This window comes from Monodelphis domestica, chromosome 3 (genome assembly GCF_027887165.1).
Source record: "Monodelphis domestica isolate mMonDom1 chromosome 3, mMonDom1.pri, whole genome shotgun sequence".
NCBI lineage: Eukaryota > Metazoa > Chordata > Mammalia > Didelphimorphia > Didelphidae > Monodelphis > Monodelphis domestica.
Window position 1 is genome coordinate 519,750,622 of NC_077229.1, and position 21,978 is coordinate 519,772,599.

Sequence of the window (21,978 nt, forward strand, 5' to 3'; positions counted from 1 at the left end):
GAACACAGGAGTTTTAGTTTTGTACTCAGGATAGATGTATTTTCAACTTAATAGCAAAACTGGAATCTAAAAATTGAGGGTAACGTAGCACATCTGTTTAACATGGTCACATACAACTGCATTGACATGAGTCAATTTTTTTGTATTGACATCAATTTAACAGATTAAAGTCAACTATTTTAATTATATTTAGAAAGGTTATTAATATACTCTTTGACCCACCAATACCTTTAATAAGTATATACATCAAAGAAGACTAGAACCATATGCAGAAAAATATTTATAGCAGTATTTTTTGTTGTTGAAAAAAGTTATGAACAAAGAAGGTAACTACTGAATAAATATGGCATATGAACATGGTAAACTATTATTGAACTATGATATAACTGTTGTAACTGTTGGGTTTCAAGGGATGGTAATTTAGGCCAGTAAACTGGTTTGGGAAGGCTATTCAAAGCCCAGAGCAGGCACAGCCAGACCCTGAGATGAGTGAGAGAGAGACACACACACACACACACACACACACACACACACACACACAGACACACACAGACCCTTAGGTTATAAATTACAGGTATTTAATATAAGGATAAGTTGGAAGGGATTTGGATATTTCTTACACTATTAATAAGTATCTATACCTCCCCAGATCTACAGATCTCTCCACAGAGAGATTGCTTCTGAGTGGTTCCTTTCTCTATTCTTATACTATCTATATAACCCCAAAGATACTATACTTAACTAATACTAACCACCACCACCCCTCCTTCGGAATCTAAATAAAAGGTCTGTGTGCAAGTCTGACAGGGCCCAATGATGGTCTCATGATCAGCTGTTAGTTGTCTCAGTACAGGAACTCAATAGGTGTCACAAGGCCAACAGGTACAGGATAAATCTAAGCAGCAGTAAAATGTGATGAATAAGCAGTCAAATCCACAGGGAAAAGCTAATTCTCCTCAGGTCCACCCAGAGGGGAAAATAAGGCTTAACTGTCTCCTCGATAGCAGCTGCACTCCTCAGAATTCCAGAACTCTGCCCTTAATTTCCTTCAGAACTTCCTTTTCTGCTGTGTAATTTGTTTTTTTTTTTAATTTATTTATTTTTGTAATAAACTCTTACCTTCCACCTTAGAATCAATACTGAGCATTGGCTGTAAAGCAGAAGAGTGGTGAGGGGGTTAAGTGACTTGACTTAAATGTCTGAGGTCAGATTTGTTCCTCTGAAGGAAATGAAGATAAGCCATACAATATTAGAACTATTGTTAAATTTAGTAAGAATGGGTGCCTGTGATTATGGTATGAGTAACATAACATTGAGAGAAGTCTACTGGTCATACCAGCTCTATAACATATTGTAATATAACTTCAATATGAGGGCAGGGAGAGAATCTTCCCTCCCTGCTGGGTCAGGACCAGAGTGAGGCAAAGATGGAGTTGAGTCAAGGAGAGGGAGAGAGAGAGGGAGAAGAGGGAGAGAGGGAGAGAGGGAGAGAGGGAGAGAGGGAGAGAGGGAGAGAGGGAGAGAGGGAGAGAGGGAGAGAGGGAGAGAGGGAGAGAGGGAGAGAGGGAGAGAGGGAGAGAGGGAGAGAGGGAGAGAGGGAGAGAGGGAGAGAGGGAGAGAGGGAGTGTAACTTCGGTTCCCTCAGAGACCTTGGCTAAACAAGTTTGATAGTTAGCTTCCCTCTCCCCCCAACTTCAAGTCTCTCTCTAGATGTAATGGAATCCGTCACTCGTTCGTATTAAACTGTTTCAGTCTAAGAGAACAAAGTAAGGGATGGGGCAGATGAGTTTAGGGAAGAGGGAGCAGGGAGTCCCTAGAATAACTGAACCCCTTCTCCCCAAAGTCTGGCAGATCAGGTTCTGTTGGTCTGACCCCCCTTGGGGTCAGTTAGAAGAAGCTCTGGCTCTCCAACTGGTTTGGCCATTGTAACCAGTCCAGTTTCTGGAGGAAATCTCTCTTCTAGTGAACAGCTTCCAGACCTATTCACTCGTTTGTCTTCTTGGGGTATAGGGGCAAGCTTTCACAGGAGGAGATAAGCGCTGGGAGCTTCTCAGAGGAGAAGAATCTTTCCAACTGTCTAGTTCAGTTCCCTTCCTTGCCTTTCCCCCAGATTCTCTCTCCTTCCTGCAGGATTCTCCAGCTTGCCAGATCTGCTTCTCTCTGTTCTGCTGGCAGATGAAGTCCAGCTCCTCTCTTACAGTACGATCACTCTTAAATGTCTAGAACACTATGAGGTTAGACTACATGGTGAGTATGTCAGGAGTAAGTAGGACTTAAATCCTGGCTATGAAATAAGTGAGTAAATCGATGTTAAATTTGTAGACTTGGTATATCAAGGTCTGATGCTTACAGGCCCTTCCAGGTTTAAAAGCATCAAAGATAGGGTTTATTAGTATTCGATGGAGGACGAGAAGGAATCCCCATCCTATGAATTCCGGATACTCCTCCCACCATTGCGAAGGGCCTTGCGAAAGGCCACCTTCTTGGATTCTGGCTGCCTATTTACTACACTCTGTCTGTAAATAACTACCTGACCTCCCAAATAACGTTTGGAACTCTGGGTGAGTTCAAGCCTCTTCCGCCTGAGCCCACGCTGGCCTCAGGCCTTTCCCTTTCTCTTCACAACAGTCAGGCCATAAGATCAGGACCCAGAATCACACTTATATGATAAGATTCGGAGATGGGTTTGGTAGGATCTCCACAATAGGATGCCTGGAGGGCAGGACAGGTAGCTCTGGCTCCACAGGGAAAAGGTGGCAGACTCCCACTTGGCTCAGATAGAAACAAGCCACAGGAAGTTACCACTCCCAACTTCTCCCAGGGACAGGAGCCCAAAAGCCCCAACTGTATCACTGTGTCCCTTCTTATATCTTCCCCATACTCTAGAATAGGGTCCTTATAGTTCTGTGGTGGTCGGTCAGCAAGTCCCTCTCTTCTCTAGGGAATCAGTCTAGGGAATCTATTGTTTTTAAAGTAATCAACAAATATCACTTCCGGTGCATTCAAGGAAGAAAATGTTAGGAGAACTATTTAAAAAACAAATCTAGAAATGGTAAATATTGGGGGGGGAATTTTCTTTAAATTTTCTCTGCCCATGATAATCACCACATTTGAACCCTTAAAAAAGACAGAAATGACACTAAAGTCAGAGTATAAACATACATGGAGACAAGGGCTGATGGCAATCCAATTGTGAGGATTTTGAAGGACCAATACATAGAATAATAGAAAGGAATCATGTCATAGATTTCAAGCTGATGAGGCCTCTGAGGTCTTAACATCCAACTCCCTTTTGTATAGATGAAGAAACTGAGGTCAAGAATAGTTAAATGACTTGTCCAGACTTCCATATCTAGTAAATGTCTGAGGCAGAAATCAAACCCAAGTTTTCCTGACTCCAAGTCCATAGATTAGAGGAAGAATGTTAAAAAAAAATCCTGGACCTCAATATTTTCTCCCCCAAAAAAGGTGACCGAAAGAAAAATCAGTAATCACTAACCTTTATGACTGTTCTCTTATCGGTTCAAAAACGAACCACATCTTTATCATCTCACAACTAGCTAATACAAAGACCTTCAGATTTCATTGTACTTGTTTGATTACAAAACAGGAGATACAAATATTTAAATTAACTTCTTTTTAAAAAAAGACAACTGGGGGCTAGCCCAGTGGATTGAGAGCCAGGCTCAACCTCAGACACTTCCCAGCTGTGTGACCCTGGGCAAGTCACTTGACCCCCATTGCCTAACCCTTACCATTTCTGCCTTGGAGCCAATACACAGTATTGATTCCAAGACAAAAGGTGGGGGTTTAAAAAAAAAGGCAACTAAAAGGGCACTAGCTTGTTTTTAAACTTTTCTTTCTTTCCTTGTACCTTCCAAGCCCAGTCTCTAATTGTTCTTCAAAAAAAAAAGAAAGAAAGAAAGAAAAGAAAAGCCATCAAACTTCATCTTGTAAATATTTTAACTGGAAACAGGCTAGTACTATGAGGTTTACAAAGAGCTTTCAAAATATGGCCACATTTGATCCTCACATTACCTGTGCTTTCCATTTTAGAAATGAATAAATTGAGTCTGAATAGCTAAGTGACGTGCTCAGGCCTATACATATGAGAGATTTCAAACTCAAGTGTTCAAAGTCTAGCACTTAACTATACCACCTGATTACATTTTTATCAGGGCCCCAAATTTTTTAATCAAATCTGGCCTACTACAACATTTTATATTGAGTTGGTGCTCAAACATTTATTGAGATGATAGTTAAATTTTGCTTTAAAAAGAAAAGTCTAATTCTGGAGTGGTTTGGAATTATGCCCAAAGGACTTTAAATTATGCATACCCTTTGGTCCAATAACCATTATTAGGATTATATCCCAAAGATTAAAAAAAAGAAGGAGAAAGTACTAGTTTATATAAAAATATAGCAACTTTTTGTTGTAGCAAAGAATTGGAAACTGAGGGAATGTCCAACTGGAGAATTGCTGGGACAAGTTTTAGTATATGATTGTAATGGAATAAATACTACTGTGCTATCAAAAATGATGAAGATTTAAGAAAAGCCTGTAAAGACCTACATGAACTGATGCAAAGAGAAGCAAACAGAACCAAAACATTGGGCACACTAACAGCAGTTTTATTACATGATGAATATTTATGAATGACTTAGCTGTTTCTAGCAATAGTGATCCAAGAAAATCCTCAAGGACTCATGATAAAAATTACCATCAACCTTTAAAGAACTAATGGAGTATGAATGCAGATGAGATACTATATTTCACTTTAGTTCTTCACTTTTCCTGTGTTTGAGTTCTTTCACTAAAAGTCCAATATGGAAAGATATCTTACGTGTGTTGCTTTTCATCTCAGGGAAGTAGAAGGGAAGAACAGTGGGTGAGAATTTGGCTCAAACTTTAAAAAAGGTCAAAAAAGTTTTTTTCATGTAATTGAGAAAAAATTTATTTTTTTTAAAAGAGAAAAGGCTATTCAATAAAAACAGTGCTGCTCTATTTTTAGTAAACTAGGGGATCAAAAGATGAAAGGGTAGCTTTTGCCTATTTTCAGTCCATCACTTCTTGCACTTAGTTCAGTCCAGTGCCCCAATCACATATAGAGGGCCCAAGAAATATCACAGTGACTGAATCACTGAGCTACTGAGTCGACTAGAAAATGATAGAACTCTCTCCATTTCTTCCATGAAGCAGCAAGAGGAAGAGAGGAATCACTGAAGTTGGCAGAGCTTAGAGCAATCTTAATTGATAACAATAAGAATTTCAATCACCTATCTCTCCCTGGCTTGATCCTTTGAAAGGCCAAGGCCAGGTGCTTTCAACAAATAAGCAAATGGCCACCCTGTACTCATATTTATCCTGCAGCTATAGGTCAGTGGATAGAGAATTAGGCCAGAAGTCAAGAAGAAAAGGATTCAAATCCAGTCTTAGACTCTTCCTAGCTATGACACCCTAAGAGACTTAACTGGTTTGCCTCAGTTTCCTCAGCTGTAAAATGAGGATAACAATAGCAGCTACCTCCCAGGGTTATAAAGAAGCAAATGAGATATTTGAAAACAAGTGAAATCAATATTTGGGGTGGAAAAATCAAGTACTTTACACACTCTACCAACAATGAAGGGGCATGCTCATGGTAGTGTATTGACAAGTCCCAGAAAGCAAAGATGCTGACATGAAAAGACACATATGTAGCAGTGACACATACTCATTTATGGGCACGAAATACTAAGGCTGCGCTGAAATCTACAAAAGGCCCCTTTTATTAACTCCAAAAGAAGTGGGGGGAGGGAAACCTTCTTACCATTCCCCCACCCTGGAAAAGCAAAGGAAACACACCAGAAGCCACCAAAGTCCCACCCTCTGCCATTGGGGTGTAGGGTGCTAGTTTCTTGAACCCATCCTTTTCTCCCCTCCATCTACATCTCACCCCAGCCAATGCTGCTACCAGCTTCGCAGAATTTAAACACGAGAATTATCATTGTTCCTGTGGTGCTAGCAAAACCACAGCACTCACTAGCAATCAGGGTATCCACCCTACGGACTCTGTCGCACATAGAGGAGACTGAACCCAGATATTAGAGACGCCCTATAATAGGTACCATCTTCGGCATAAGGTCGAGTAAATGAGACGTCCCCAAGTCTTAGTTTCTTCCCACACCTGCAAAGCCTGAATCCCGATGTAGTAAAACGCTCAAGGCTGCAGCGGCCACATTGTACTCCCTCTTCCCCTCCAAGCCTTCAAGAGAATCGTTTCCCTGGCACCCCAACATTCCCTGGGGCCAGGCTCCCCTTTCACGAGGGTCCCCTTCCTACTAGGCTCTCGCCCCTTTAACCCCAAAGCGAGTGAACAGGCGAGAATACAGATTCCTTGCTTTTACACCCCAAAACGGGTGGTTCACCGCTTTGCAGTTAGAGACCTTTTCTTCTGTCTCCTCGATAGCGGCTGTCAAGAAGAGCCTCCCACCCAAACGAGGGAATACCGAAAGAAGAAAGGGGGCATATGGGTTGCCTTTTCCCCTCCTCCTTTCCATCCCCGGATTGTGTCATGACAACATCGAGTCGCTTCGGATCCCCAAAGGCAGAAAAGGATTGAACTCCCCAGATCCATGTTTCTCGTCAGGCCCCCGAACCCAGCTCCATAGCGTGCAGACAAAACACTCACTTAAGCTGCAGCTGATTGTGTTCTGTCCTTAACGCGCCCACTTCTTTCTGCAGCTGGGCCGTCTTGCTGGCACTGTTGCCCGGTAGGTATCCGCGAGCTTGGTCTCCTACAGCGCCTTGAACCCGGCAAGTTCTCGCGACCCAGCGCTCAGTCACCTGCAGCTGCAGCAGGCTATTCTCGCTCTCTAGGCTCCGTACTTTGTTTATATAAGCCACCGAACGGGCGTAGAGCTCTCGCCACTCCTCCTTCTCCCGCAAGAGGTCGGGAGCCCCGGTTGGGCAGAGAGGGGTCGCAGGCCTGGCCGCCAGTTTTCTGCACCTTGGGGGTTGTAGTCTCCATCACCCACGGGAAACGCTGTTATTGGCAGCGGATGGGGGGGCTGGAACAGGAAACCGTAGATGTGATGACTGTCTAACACTGCGGCAGGAAAGACTGGGATGAAGGCAAGAGGAGGAGGAAGCTACGAAAGAGTGGGAGATGTCGGACTTGGGGGGAGGGGCGGGAGAGACCAATAAGTGCGATCCAAGCCTAGCGTAGAAACGTGAGCAGGGATTCCAAAGATGCCAACCCACTAAAGCCAAGACACTGGTACACGCGATTCAGGCACCGGACAGTTTGCAAAAACCAAACCCCAAAACACACAGTAGTGAGCCGGCAAACCTCAGGCACCGAAGAAAAGCACCTCAGGGAAGAATGAAGGGAAAATGTAACAGTAAAGGACTAGCTTTTAGAGATAACGGGAGTCGGGAAAGGGAGGGGCTTGTTTATTTAAAATGACTGGTTTCAGTGTTTCTCAAGAACCAAGAACACCAAATTTAAAGACAAAAAGAGGCTGAATTAGGAATCCTCAGGCACTCACCGACGCCTCGGACACCCTAGTCTGCAGCACTTTGTTTCCTTTCAGACAAACAAGCCTGGGGAAGGAGGCAACCACCTGGATCAAGACTGCGGGAAGCTGACCTTTTTATAGGTTCAGAATTCCCAACATGGCGTGCAAAAACTCCGCCTGACCCTGCAAGAGCCAATGGCAGCTCGAGACAAAACAGCATCTTTAATCACCTGGTGCCAATCGACTAAATTCAAAATCAAGACCCACCCCCACACACTAGGACTAGGCGCAGTAGTAAAGAAGTCCCAGAGCGGAGAGGAGAAGGAATTTGCCCTATTGGGCTTGCTATGGTCCCAGCCTCATGTGCGCCCCACTAGACCCCAGTAAACATTAGCGCAGGTTGAAGATAGTGCCCCCATTTTTTAGACTATTCCCTTCCTTCCTCCTTACAACTTAAATGTGTGACAACTACCGTAGGGTTACAGATAGACTAGACTACTCATCCAGTTGGACATTAATCCCCACCTCAATGTTCCCAATGGCTTGGGAATAAGGGGGCAGGACACAAATAGCAGGGTTATTATAAGATGAAATTTCAAGAGACTGGTTGTATTTTTGTGTTGGCTTCCCTAAATGGGTTTATTTCATCATTCACTTTCCTTTTATAACTTGGAAAAATATTAAAATGTCTCAACTGAGATACCCTTGGTACAACTATACACATTTAGGTGATAACTAAATAAATGCAACCTTGGAGGTATGAACTGATGATGGCAAAGAGAAATGGGTAGAACTAACAGAACAAGTACGGGATGACCCCAATAATAATGTAAAGGAAAGACAGTGCGGAAAGCCATCAAGATCCAATAAACTCAGTGACCAGATAATGACTTTGGAAGGCTGGTGATGAAGCATGAATCCTAACTCTTGGGAGAAAAGTGATGGACTAAAGGTACAGAATATTTTTAAATTCAGGTGATGTGTTGGTTTCCGTTGCTTGATTATATAGCTGTTGTGGGCAGATCAGTAGTTGGTGACAGATAAAAAAAAAGAAAAGAACATCAAAGAAGAAAAAGTTTAGCAGAGGCTAAAGATAGGGATCCTGTTGCTTCCTTGTTCAGTTTTCAGAAGTTCACATGCAATCCTCTTTTTTTATCTTTTGGATATTGAAATATTTGTATTTGTTATATGTAAGGATCATAAAACAAAATAAATAGTATAATCAGAAACTGAGGTTTTTACTTGGCTATATGATGATTTATAATGTGAATCATTCGTATATGTCATAGTTTTTCCCCATTTTTTTTTTCATTTGAAAGCACATTATCAACATTTCTGTGGTTTGAAAATGAAACCATTTATCCAACACAAAATTTTAAATACAGCAGGGTGGGTTTCTTGGAACTGTAAATTCCCAGAATCCACTTACAGTTATTAATTAATAGAACAAGAATATCAAAAAAATTGATGGAAAATTTTAAAGGAAGGAGGTCTAGCAGTACCAAATTTTAAATTGTGTTATAAATCAGTAATTATCCAACTCTCTGGTACTGGCTAAGAAATAGAAAGACAGATCTGTGAAACAGGTCAGGCATACAACAAACAATATAGTAACCTTGTATTTGACAAAAACAGATTCAAGTTTTTAGGATTAGAAATCACTATTTGGTAAAAAATTGTTGGGATAACTGGAAAGTAGTTTGGCAGAAACTAGATATAGATCAATATTTTATACTATTCACTAAGATAAAAGCAAAATGGACACATGATCTAGACATAAAAGCAGATATAAATAAATTAGAAGAAGGAACATATCAAATTTATGGACAGGAGAGGAATTTATGAGTCATTGTGAGATGTAAAATTGATCATTTTGAGTACATTAAATTGAAAATTTTTTGTAAAAATAAAATGTTGCCAAGATTAGAAGGAAAACAGAAAATTGGGGGAGGGCAAGGATTCTTAAAGACAGCCTCTTGGATAGAGGTCACATCTAAAATATACAGAGAATGTTGTCATATTTATAAGAATAAGAATCATCCCCCAAATGATAAAGGGCAAAATATATAAACAGACAATTTTCTTTATTTATGCATTCATTACTCCACTGAGACTCCCCCAACTTCCACACAGGTTAACGCAGTAATCAGATAGCATTACCTTGACCTACTTGGTCATTCTAACCAGAAATCAGTAACTCCCAGTCTGGCTGTTTTGCAAAACAATTTAATTAAAGCCCTCCTCCCAGTTGAAGGGTATTTAAATTCCCCCTTTATGCAGCATTATGTGCCAAGTACTGTGCTAAGTGCTTTTACAAATGTTACTTCACTTGCTTATTTGATCCTTACAACAACCCTGTAGATGGGGCCTGACAGTGGGTGGTCAGTGAGGTGTTGAGGAATTGAGACCCCCCAGTCACACTCTGAAATCTTGTATTTCTCTCCAGGTAGCATGAGTTAAACATCAGCTGCCAAACCTGAAGTTTCATCATTAGCCAAGCATGAATTGTCGATTGGTCAGTTAGTTACCCAGTCTGTCCTGGGCATCCCCGCTTTGTGCCTAATCTGTTTTATGAATCATTCACATCATTTTATATTTACTTTAGTTCTGCCAACTTGGAATCCAGAAACCCCAAGTTTGTAGCAACTTGAGATCTGAAGACCCCCAAGTTTGACCAGACTCACGCGTTTCAGACTAACAACTTGGAGTACTTGGTGGTCCCAGTTAGGTGGGGCTAACTGACCTGATCAGATGTTAAGCACCCATTTGTCCTGGTAGTTTCCCCAATTGTGTCAAAGTCCCTTCTCTCATGTCTATGGGAAATGTGGATGCCCCAGGTTCCCACTGCCCTTTGAGAAGCCCAGTTCTGAGCTTGAGCTCTGCCTTTAATTTGTTACAGCTGATCGCTAGTGGGAGCCCCAACACCCTCTGTTTTCCAAACTTGCTTGGGATTAGTCTCCCTAGGTTTCCCGTGCCCAACGACCCCCGAAGATGTAAAGACTCCCAGATTCCTTTCTGTCTGGGACAAAGCATCTGGTGTGGTCTTTTCTCCCAGGGATGTGGTTGTCAGAGTACCCACTCTGTGCGGAGGTGTAAATATAGAACACTATCCCTCTCCTGCTTAAAGATTTGGTGAACAGTTCAGAATTGTAAGAGAGAATCCATGACCTGTAGTGGTCCTCCAATGTACTTTATCCCCACCCTCCATATTCATTCCAGATGGGCACTGAGAACTCTCGCATACTGACAAATGTGGACAATTGTTAGGATTATAGCAGAGGATGCAGTAGGTGAAGGGCTAGGCGAGTTGGTGAAGAGGGGGTGAGAGATGACTGAAGCTGGGAGAAAGTCTGTATAGCTCTCCCTCTCCCTGGACAGGGGCCATGGCCCAGGAAGAAGGCTTCTATGGGTTTATGGTGTAGACTTCCCTCCAGGACTTGGTTGGTACCTGGGACCCTAGAAGCCTCCTCTGAACACACAGTTCTGTCAGGCAGGCTGAATGGCTTTTCCTTTCCTCTGGACTTTGCTGGTGCCAAAGCTCAATAGACAGCCTACCCCAATTCCCTCTTCCTCTCCTTTAACTTTCTTAACTTCGATGACAACTTAGATCCTCAGGAAAGGGGTGGCTTATTTGTTCAGGATACAAGGGAGAGGGTTAGGTCAGAGGGATCAGGAAACCCCAAGGGACGATTCAAGCAGATTGTCCCTTCTTTCTTCAGCCAAGCCAAATGGCTCAGGCTTCAGCGTTTCTTTCCTCCTTTCTCTCTAACCTCTCTACTAGTTTACTCTAAACAGGTCACTAGCGTCCTTCTTAGGAAGGCAACGGGTCAGGACAGGACTTTGGGATGTCCTTTGTGAGATTTAGGGGCAGAGCACCCTCAGCAGCAGTTGTTCTCTTTGCTCCTTTGTTCAGCGTTGTCAGGGACCTTTCTGTCTTCCAGGGCCAGGGGAAATTGAGGCAAGATTCTGGAACCACAGTTTTGGGATCCCGAGCTCAGGTCCTTCACTTCCGTCTCTCTCGAGTCCACAGGGCAAAGGACCACCTCCAAAGTTCTATCTCCCACAAACCCCTTTGCTCCTCCAACTGCCTCTCTTGTCCCTCCTTCCAACATTCCAAAATGGTTCCTCTGTGTCAGTTTCCTTTCTATACAATGTGGACAATGGGGGAACAAGGGACCTGTACACTGTGGGGATTCTGGTATTCCAGAAGGATCCCCTAAACCTGCATATGTTCCTTATTCCCTATGATATACGTGTCATTTCCACCTGAATTTGGCCATGCCTATTTTCCAGGATTTCCAGGACAGGTGAAGATTTCTCTGCAATGATCTATGACTAGCCCCCAACCCTGATCCACAGAACAGGGAAGCTGGAGCATTACCATTCCATCAGCTCTAGAGAGGCTACTTTACGAGGCCCTGAGCTTATCCATCAGCCCTAAGGCTACCTGATTAGCCCCTCTCCTCCCCCCCAGACTATTCTACCAACTTTTAGGCTATTGTGCCACCAAAAACCACTTCTTCAAATAAAATTCTTTCTTCTGGATCGAACAGTTGGAGTCTCCCACTTGTGGGGAAAGACCCTCCTACAGACTTTAGTGTTTTTTTCCCACAACACTGTGAGGTCAGTGCTATTATAATCCCCATTTGATAGTTGAAGAAATTGAGGCACACAAGTGACTTGCTCAGGGTCACCTGGCTAGGGAATATCTGAGGCTAGATTTGAACTGAGGTCTTCCTGACTCTAGGCCCAGCACTTTGTCCTCTGCCCCCCTAATAAATATTTGGAAGGAGAGGATGAAATTAAATTACGATAGGTTGCTTGTGGGAAGTAGTTAAGGGTGAGTTAAAGGGCAGAAGTGAGTTGGGAGCATTAGTCTAATGGGTTTGGATTTTTTTCACTAGGAAATAGGAAGGTCCTAGAGGCTTTTGAGCAGTAAATTGATATGAGTAGACATAAAAATAGGCCTTTTTGGCCCTATTTCTTTCTTCTTCCAAAACTTCTATTAAACCATGCTGATTTGTCCTGGAAACTTCTCAAGGCCACTGAGCCAGGTTTGGAACATCCAACCACTCCTGATTTCTTTGAAACCTCGAATATCCTTTTGTAAGGCCTGTCCCCCTTTGCCTTTTAATGAGTTCTCCACACTCGGTACTTTCCTTCTCTCCCTCTCCCTCTTCCCCAAAGCATATTCATAACAAAATTTAAAAGTACAAGGTGTATACACAGAAACCGATACACTGTGATACAATTGAACGTAATGGACGTCTCCATTAGTGGCAATGCAGTGATCATGAACAACTTGGAGGGACTTATGAGAAAGAACACTATCCACATTCAGAGGAAGAACTGTGGGAGCAGAAACACAGAAGGAAAACAACTGCTTGATCACATGGGTGGAGGGGAAATGATTGGGGATGTAGACTCTAAAGGAACATCCTAGTGCAAATATCAACATGGAAATAGGTTCTGATCAAGGACACATGTAATACCCAGTGGAATTGCGTGTTGGCTATGGGAAGGGCAGGGGAAGGAGAGGGAGGAATAGAATATGATTTTTGTAACCAAGGAATAATGTTTGAAATTGACCAAAAAAAGAAAAATTAATTAATTAAAATAAAACTATAAAAAAAAAAAGAAGAGGGGGCAGCTGGGTAGCTCAGTGGATTGAGAGCCAGGCCTAGAGACGGGAGGTCCTAGGTTCAAATCTGGCCTCAGCCACTTCCCAGCTGTGTGACCCTGGGCAAGTCACTTGACCCCCATTGCCTAGCCCTTACCACTCTTCTGCCTTGGAGCCAATACATAGTATTGACTCCAAGAAGGAAGGTAAGGGTTTTAAAAAAAAAAAAAAGAAGAGCATTGTTCAAAGATGGGCGATCCTAGGTTCAAATTTGGCCTCAGACACTTCCTAGCTGTGTGACCCTGGGCAAGTCACTTAATCCCCATTGCTTAGCCATTACTATTCTACCCTAGAAGCTATATAGAGTATTAATTCTAAGACTTAAGGTAAAGGTTTAAAAAACAAACATTGTTCTTTTGTTACTGATTCATCCTGGTATGATGAGAGGTCAAAATTTCTTTTCTTTTCCTCAAACATACATGACACTTTCTAATCCTTGAAGTTTTCATTATTATCTTTCTCATGAAAATGCAAATGTTTCCTGGGAGGAATAACCTGTTAAATTTGTAACATTTAAACTTTAAAAATTTGTAACATTTAAACTTTAAAAAGTACAAGGTGTAGCTAAAACCAGCGGAATGATTTTTTTCTGTGAAATTAGCCTCATTTTACAGTCTGTAAAAATGGAGATTTGAACCCCAGACTTCAATCCCCAGAAGTCCTTGGTACTTCCCAGAATTCCCTATAATCTGACCTGAGATTCCCACCTGGGTGAGATCACAATTTGTATTTAAACTGGCTGTACCGCCTACTTTGCTCTCTTCTTCCACTTCTAAGCACTTGTGTCTCTACCTGGCATGCAAGATGTAGTAAGTGGCTATGAATGGGCTAATGTGCCCTAGGCACATGCTTTTTTTAATTTGATTTTCTTATTTCCTTGATTTCTAATAATCTTAATAAACCTCATAAAATATAATATTTTTTATCAGTAGACACTAAATTTAACTTTTACAAGTCACAGCAATGTACTTCCCAAAGCAATACAAGCCACAAAAAAGGCTTAGATTCATGGAAGCCAGATTCAGAATAAGCTATTAGGGAAACCAATATGGTTACATTTCTAATATATGAAGTTAATGTCTGACCATTTTTCTATATAATGCCTGAGCTGGATAAACGACATGCCTGATATAGTCTGATAGTTCTAATCTTCTTAGATGGGAGGATAAAAGTTTTTCATTAGGAAGTTGGATTCCTCTAAGGTTACAGAAAGATAAGTTTGGCCAGAAGTAGCTCCGTCTACATCAGAAAATTCATTTATTGTGTTGTAGTCCCATGAGTTACTGGGTTGTTTCTAGTCCCACCTTAGCATCAACAGCTTGGGAGAAAAGTAAAAGGAAGAAGACTAACCACCCACCAACCCTATTGTCCCCAACCCATGTGACACTTTGAATGTTAGAGAATGAGTAGAACTAAAACTTCTAGAAGTAGTATTGTGAAAGCTTTAGACTAAATGGCTTTATACACCTTAAAAGTGAGAAAAAGTCACCAAAAGAGGAACTTTAGCTCTCTCCCACCTCAAGCCTCAACTCCGAAGGTAATACAATAACTATGACATTACAATATATTGGTAAAGATTAAAGTAAGATAGAAAAAGCAGACTTGTGAACCCTTTACAACTTTATTCTCCTTTCTTCATATCTGTTGTCTCCTGTATCCTTGAGAAATGACAGTACTTTGGAACCTGGACAGAGGAGACTGTAAGGGCATATCAGCTATTTTTATGTGGGGTGAGAATTCCTTTAAAACACATTTCACTGTGATCCAGAAACAAGTTTCTTCTAGAGAACCTGAGTGAATCCCACTCAGCTGTGCATTCTAAGGAAAGAAAAATTAGGTATTGTATATTCTATAAATGACCACTTGCTTTATGTATCAAAGGTTTCTAGAAACCAATTTGGAATTGAAAGGGACTTCCGAGGTCATCTACTAGAATCTCTTCCCAAGTCCGAGCGCCATTTATAACATCCCCCATCTGCCTGGATTCTATAGTTACAATGGCCCGTTCCACATTCAAACAAATATAATTGTGAAAACGTTTTCCCTTGTATTAAGGAGAAATCTATCTTCCCCTTTGCTACTAGTTTTGCTCTATAAAACTAAGCAGAGCAAATCTAATCTTTCTTGCATATGATAATCTTCCAAATACTTGAAGATAATAAGCTTCTGCTTAAATCTTCTCTCCTCTGGGCTAAATAGATCATTTCTCTCCACCATTCTGATACCCAGAACCAGAAATAGCCTTTTGATTGCAGGCACAAGTTTTACAAAAAGTGTCCAGATTAAGAAGCACAAAAAAATCCTTAAAGCAACTTTGTAAGATCATTCCAGGGAAGAGAAGTAACACAAAAATTAATGGGAGGAGGGGGATAGATATCCTGACATGCTACCTCATAGGAGAGCTATAAAGACCATGTGGTGAAGTCACCGCAGACGTGGTTGAAGGGGAGAGCAAGGTAGGGCTGGACTGGACTAGGGGAAGCTAATCTGAGGCGCACGCTGCCCTGTGTAGTATGAAAGAAGTCTGATGCTACCATCATAGCCCAGCTCTCCTACAGCCTTTCCCAGGATGCCTCTCACCAGTAGCTTTCTCCCATCTCACTTCCTGTCATCTCCCCAGCCTAAATCCTACCATTCTGCAAAGCTGGATTGGGGAGGGCCAAACAAAACGAGAGGAACATCACTGGATAAATGAATGTTCACTGTTATGCTATACATAAGACACTCAAGCATTGCTATTCTGAATCAAAAAATATTAGTTGGCACTTTGATTGCTTTTCAGATCTACAGCTCTTCCCCGATTTAGCAAAATACTTATTCGAAGTTAGCTTCCAAGTAAATTCAGATATTTGAAACTAATTTTCTAAGCAGAGAAAATATTTTAAAAGCACAAAACTTGCCTGGGTGGCCTAATGACTAAAAAAATCATGTTCTTTTTATTGAAATCAACTGATAAGCATTTATTAAAGCATCTACTATATACCTGTACCCATAGCTAGATGCAGAGAATACAAAGACAAAATTAAACAGTTCCTGCCTTCAAGGAATTCTGGGTCTCAAACCCTCACAGAGTCCCCCTTGACTCTGAGCTTGTTCTGGTCATGGACTCCTGGGAGTCTCACCAGTGGGATGAAAAACTCCAAAAGCCATTAAAGTGGGGAGCTTAAATACCTTTCTGGGGGAACATAGGGACTGAGGACAGAGGGATAGTTGATTGGCTTTACAATGGTAACAAAGGAAAATGAGGAGTCCCAGACAGGAATAACATGCGAGGCTGATGTTTTACAATGGACACAAAAGGGGAAAAGCCCAGCCAAGGATGTAGGCAATCTCGGTAAAGATCTTTGGCCTAAGGGGAGAAACCTATTGGGACAAAAAGAGATACTTAACACCTAATGGGATTAGCCATCTCTACTTAAACTTTAAAGTCTATTGTTAGTCTGAGAGTCCAGAAGTTGGGCTTTCTTAGAGAGAAACTCTCATGTGACAAGGTCAAACTTGAAGTTTTCACCTTTAAACTAACTAAACTGGGGGTCATTGACTCTTACTAGGCTTCCTGTTTGGGGGCTTCTAGATTCCACATTGACAACCTCTTTCTTTTTTTATTCTTAATACCCTTACCTTCCATCTTTGAATCAATATTGTGTATTGATTCCAAGGCAAAAGAGTGGTAAAGGCTATACAATGGGGGTAAGTGACTTGCCCAGGGTCACACAACTAAATATCTGAATCCAGATTTGAACCTAGGACCTCTCTTCTCAAGTGTATATATATAGTCTCTCTCTCTCTCTCTCTCTCTCTCTCTCTCTCTCTCTCTCTCTCTCTCTCTCTCTCTCTCTCTCTCTCTCTATATATATATATATATATATATATAACTCTCAATCCACTGACCTACCCAGATGCCCCCTAAGCCTTTCACTTTGTAGATGAGTCAATTAGAGCCCAGGGAGGTTATATGATTTGTTCAAGGTCATTCAGGGAGCAGTTTTCTGAACCGAGGTATTTTAGCCCCAGAACCAATGCTCTTTCCTCTGTCACCAAACAGTGCTTCCTAGAATGTATCTTTTCTCCAAAACCCATCGGTCCTTCTGACTTCCCTGTGGGACAGAGGGTTAACATATAAGAAAAAGTGCCAGGCTGAAGAGTTTGTGGAGACGAGGGAGGGGTCCCAGGAGGTCTGGAATGTTGAGGAGGCAGAAGAGTCTGGCTGGCATTTCAGGGCGATAGCTCTCTCAACCTTGAGAAGCCTAGGAGGAGAGGGCTGGCCAAGCCTTTCTCCTGAGATAGCTGTCTCTTTCCTCTCCTGGTGACTGGACATCTCCCCCCCCCCCCCCCCCATTCCCAAACTAAAGGAACATTTGAAGATGACATTTTGAGTCTTTGTCAAAACTTTACCTCACAGCTCCTGTTGCCCTGGATCTGAACTGTGGCCAGGGGGCCAAGCCCAGGGCCAGTCAACATGACTATCTCTCAGGAGCCTCAGGAGTTTGGGGAGGAAAGGGGGTAGTTAGAGAAAGGGACCCCTCTTTCCCCATTTTCCTTTCCCATTCTTTTCCCTGCCAGCCATTCCTTTGTATTACCCTACTTGAATCAATTTACATTAAAGTGGTTAACCTTTCCCAAATTTGAATCAAGTGTGAGTGGCACAGATTAAAGGGGAAGGGACATCTTCCCGAGCAGAAACATTTTAGACTAGTAGCGGAGGGGGACAAGAGCCAGTCTGTCAGAGCAGCCGTACCTGAGGAGGGAAGGCTGAAGGGGGAAATTCTTCAAACCCCTCCTGTCTCTGAGCCAACCTTAAACACCAGCTGACTCTCCTAGACCCTGTTTCTTTTACCCCCCACAAACCTCCATTACACCTGCATGTGTATAGGGCACCACCATCTGTCCCGTCACCGAGATCCACAAACTTGGTGTCATTCTGTCAATTCTTAACTCTCTCTCTGGCCACACATCCAATTAGTTGCTAAGTTTTGTTGATTCTCCTTCCACAACATATCTATGCCCTTCTCTCCATTGACATGGCCCCCACCCTAGTGTGGAGGCCCTCATTACCCATCACCTGAACTATAAAAGTAGCCTCCTAAGTCTTCCCTATCGCCAAACGCATATTCTTAAACATAGGTTAAACAGTTACTCCTCTATTTAGACTTTCTGTTGTCTCTGTTAAGAGAAAATCCAAACCCCTCTGCTTCCAAACCATTCGAATTTAGAGATGATCAAATCCATTTTACAGAGGAGAAAAGTTCAGAGAGGTTTAGTCACTGGCCCAAAGTCACACAGGAAGCATAGCTGAACACCCATGCTTTTAATCCTAGATCTTGACATCTTTCCACTCTGCTTTTCTGCTCAATGATTTGACATTATTTGCTTTTACAAGTTCTACATTTCAGAAAAACTGGTCTGCTTGCTGTTTCTTATCAATGGCATTCCACCCCTTCTCTGTCTTTGTTCAACCTATCTCTCCCTACAGCTAGAATAGTCTTTTTTCTCACTTCCACCTGCTGAAACTTAGAGCTCCCTTCAAGGCTCAGCCTAACTGCCACCAGAGCTGGAGTTCAAATTGTATCTCTGATATTTAGTACCTGTGTGATCTTGAGCAAATCACACAATCTCTATGACTCAGTTTCCTTACGTATTAAGATTAGGAGATTAGATTAGGTGGCCTCTGAGGTCCCTTTCAGTTCTAGAACTATGAGACCTTTCTTTATCTGCCCCTAGTTGTTAGTTGTCTCTGTTCCTCTCTCTCCCCAGTCCCCAAATTACTCATCTTTTACATTTGTATTAAGTTCCATGGGAGGCAAGGATTAATTTATTTTTGTCTTTGTACTCCTAGTGCATAGCACATAGTAGGTGCTTAATAATGGTTGTTGAATTGAATTGTCCCCCTTCCTTCTACTTATACAAGTTAAATTTTGAAATACTTGTATATGAGAATATATCTTCAATCACATAAAAATCCAAGTATTGAAATATGTATAAATAAGTCTGTCTACACATAGCCCTTGTATGTGTATATAACAACTAGATAACTATATGTAGATATGTGTATTTTTACCTATATGATATATATAAAACTATATGTATGCACATGGGTATGCATGAGTTTTATATTCATGGATTAAATAAAATTCTCGTGTAGGTATGGGTCGATGGGAGGTGGGGATGTGATGTGATGGGGGAAGTAGACTCTAAACGATCACTTTAGTGCAGATATTAATAAAATGGAAATAGGTCTTGATCAGTGACACATGTAAAACCCAGTGGAAGTGCATGTCTGCTATGGGAGGGGGGAAGGAGGGGAAAGGAAAGAACATGAAGCATGTAATCATGTAATAATATTCGAAATCAATTAATTGAATAAAAATTTTCAAATTAAAAAGTTCCTGTGTAGGAATCGAGAGATAAGGGATAAGGAAAAATGCAAAATTGTCTCTAAAAAGAAGAGAAGAAAATTTAGCCATGAACGGGGAGAAGATTCTAGAATGAGGCCTTGCAGAGGAGAGATTTGGGAGGAAACTGACACTTCAGGTTAGGTTTTCCTGTCCCTGAGCTGGAAGGGAGAACAGCCGCTCCATCAGCCATTGTGACCTGACCAGTTTGTGGAGAAACTTGGAGCTTCTTGTGCCTTGGAAGATAGCTAGGAGGTGATCTGGGTTTTCTCTGCAGTGCTGTGTCAGTTTGGCTGGGGTAATCCAAAGATTTTAACGTCTGGGACTTTAGGGTTTTTTTACCTTAGAACCCAACCCCAGGCTTGGGAAAGGACTCTGCCCACCTGTGAGTCTAGCCTTTTGGAAACAATTTAAGGGTTAACTGATTAATAATCGGATAGTTAGTCTAGGTAGTTAATCAGATGGCTTGGGGTTTAGACAGGAACAGGGAGCTGGTAGGGAGTTTTTGGAAGACCAGAAGGGCTCTCTCTTGAGAGAGACATAGAAGTTGGTTGCAGATAGAGATCTGTAGAATCAGGGACATTTTGTTCTTGACTATCAGTTCCCTAACCTTAATTTGCAAAATAAACTTGACTCTTGTGTTTTTCAATATAGTCTCAAGGGGTTTTTTGCTTCACTGGCCCTGGGAAGGTCCCTGGTGGATTTGTTCACCACCAATCCCCCTGGGTCCTTCTCCATATACATATCTCCTTCTGGAGGGACCATTTCTTTTTCACCTGGTCCTCATGCCTTTAGAGGCACTGTCCTGAATTTCATGTCTTGTTTCCAGCTCATTGTGTAGAACCTGTCTTGTTTTAAAGAAAACCTTGGCAAATGGATGGGGTTAGGCCTAGAGACTAGAAATTGAGAAGAAAGAAAGCTGAAGAGTTTGAATACACTAAAATTATCCCTAAAGTTCAGTGAAACGGATGACAAGGACCTGAATTTTGCCATGCCTGGTGCTACAATGACCTGAGTTGAGACAGGATAGGTGAGAAGTGTAACAGTTAAAAATTTAGGAAACTGAGGCAGGTAGAAATTAGTTTCTCTCTGCAAGGAATATTATATTTTTATGAGATTTATTAAAGATTAAGGATTAAAGAAAATACAGGATAAGAAAGCACATGTCTAGGCCACAGAGAGGCCTAGACACAACCTCACCTACATTATGAAAAGAGCCACATCTGCTCCAAAACGAAGTCCAAAAGCCCCCTCAGTAGGCGGAGAACTCCTTTAAATAATCATTTGTGTTTTCGCCCAGGTGAGAATTCAGTGTGATTACAAAGCACTCTGGGGAAGTGGAGCAAAGGATGCTGGGGATTGGAGTCCTGAATTCGAGTCTATTTTTACAGAAGATACTTAAAAGGAAATGAGGAGCCCTTTCTGGAAAGTGTTTAAGAAAAAAAAAACTGATTCTTGCATACTATAAATAGATGCAATGAAACTTTTAATCTGCCCCACTCCAAGAAAAGTAGATGAGGTTGGCCTGCGCAACCTGAATTTTATCTTTTCCCCTTTAAGAGGTTACCCTTGACCAATATCACCTGAGGCAAAATCTTAGGGAAGGAGCAGTAAACAAAGGAAGTGGAGAGTGTAATTTTCCTTGGGTCCTAGATTCCATCCCACAAAACTGTTATTTCCTAAAGACAGGCCTGATGGACTCAGTGAAATATAGAGGTCCTATAATTTAAAGAACTTTAGGTAATTCCTCCCCTTTCCCATGGAAAGCTATAATTTGTTACAAAAAATCCTCAGCCCAGCTTTTCATAATTGAGAAAATCAATTCCTGTTATTCTTCGAATAATTTCTGATGCTACTTCAGAAGTTAGAACAAAATGCCTTCTGTATAAGATGCCCAGAGAGGCCATCAAGTTGTTCCCTAATTTCTGGGTTAGATATTCTCTCTCTCCTGTCAAAGGGTAGCCTAATTCTAACAGTTCCCTTATTTCCTCACCATTTCTGAAGTCCATCCTTTTTATCACAGGGAATACAAAGCGTAGGAGCTCTTTTTTTGCTTCTTCAACTGAAGCCGAGGCTTTACTAGAAGTCCTCTGGAGCAGAGTTCCAATACTGAATGGCTTAAAGGGTCCTGACTTTCCGAAAAATTTTTCTTGTGATGAAACTACAGTTCTTTCTGGGATAACAGAATTTCTATTTCCATAGCAATCCTTATCTGGTCCAATAGTAATAGAATTGTAGAGTTCCAATTGTAGAGTAGCACATCTTTTTGGAGCAAGGATGGGATGAGAAATAAGACATTTACAGGAATAACTCTTATTTTTAATACAAATTCAAATGCAATAAATGCATAGTGATTTGACAATGACATGAAAAAATATAAAGGAAGGTATGGTTTTAGTTGGGAAATAA

At 41.6% G+C, this 21,978-nt stretch overlaps 1 protein-coding gene across 1 annotated transcript in view; it reads right to left on the reverse strand.

The window, feature by feature from the left end:
* Positions 1-7,636, reverse strand: part of LOC100031249 (nuclear transport factor 2-like) — a 36,158-nt gene extending 28,522 nt beyond the window's left edge. The window contains exons 1-2 of the mRNA XM_056824949.1: positions 7,528-7,636; positions 6,669-7,047 (exon numbers count right to left, since the gene is read on the reverse strand). The gene's annotated coding sequence lies outside the window, so the exon portion shown is untranslated. The remainder of the gene's footprint in view (positions 1-6,668; positions 7,048-7,527) is intronic.
* Between the last annotated feature and the right edge of the window lie 14,342 nt (positions 7,637-21,978).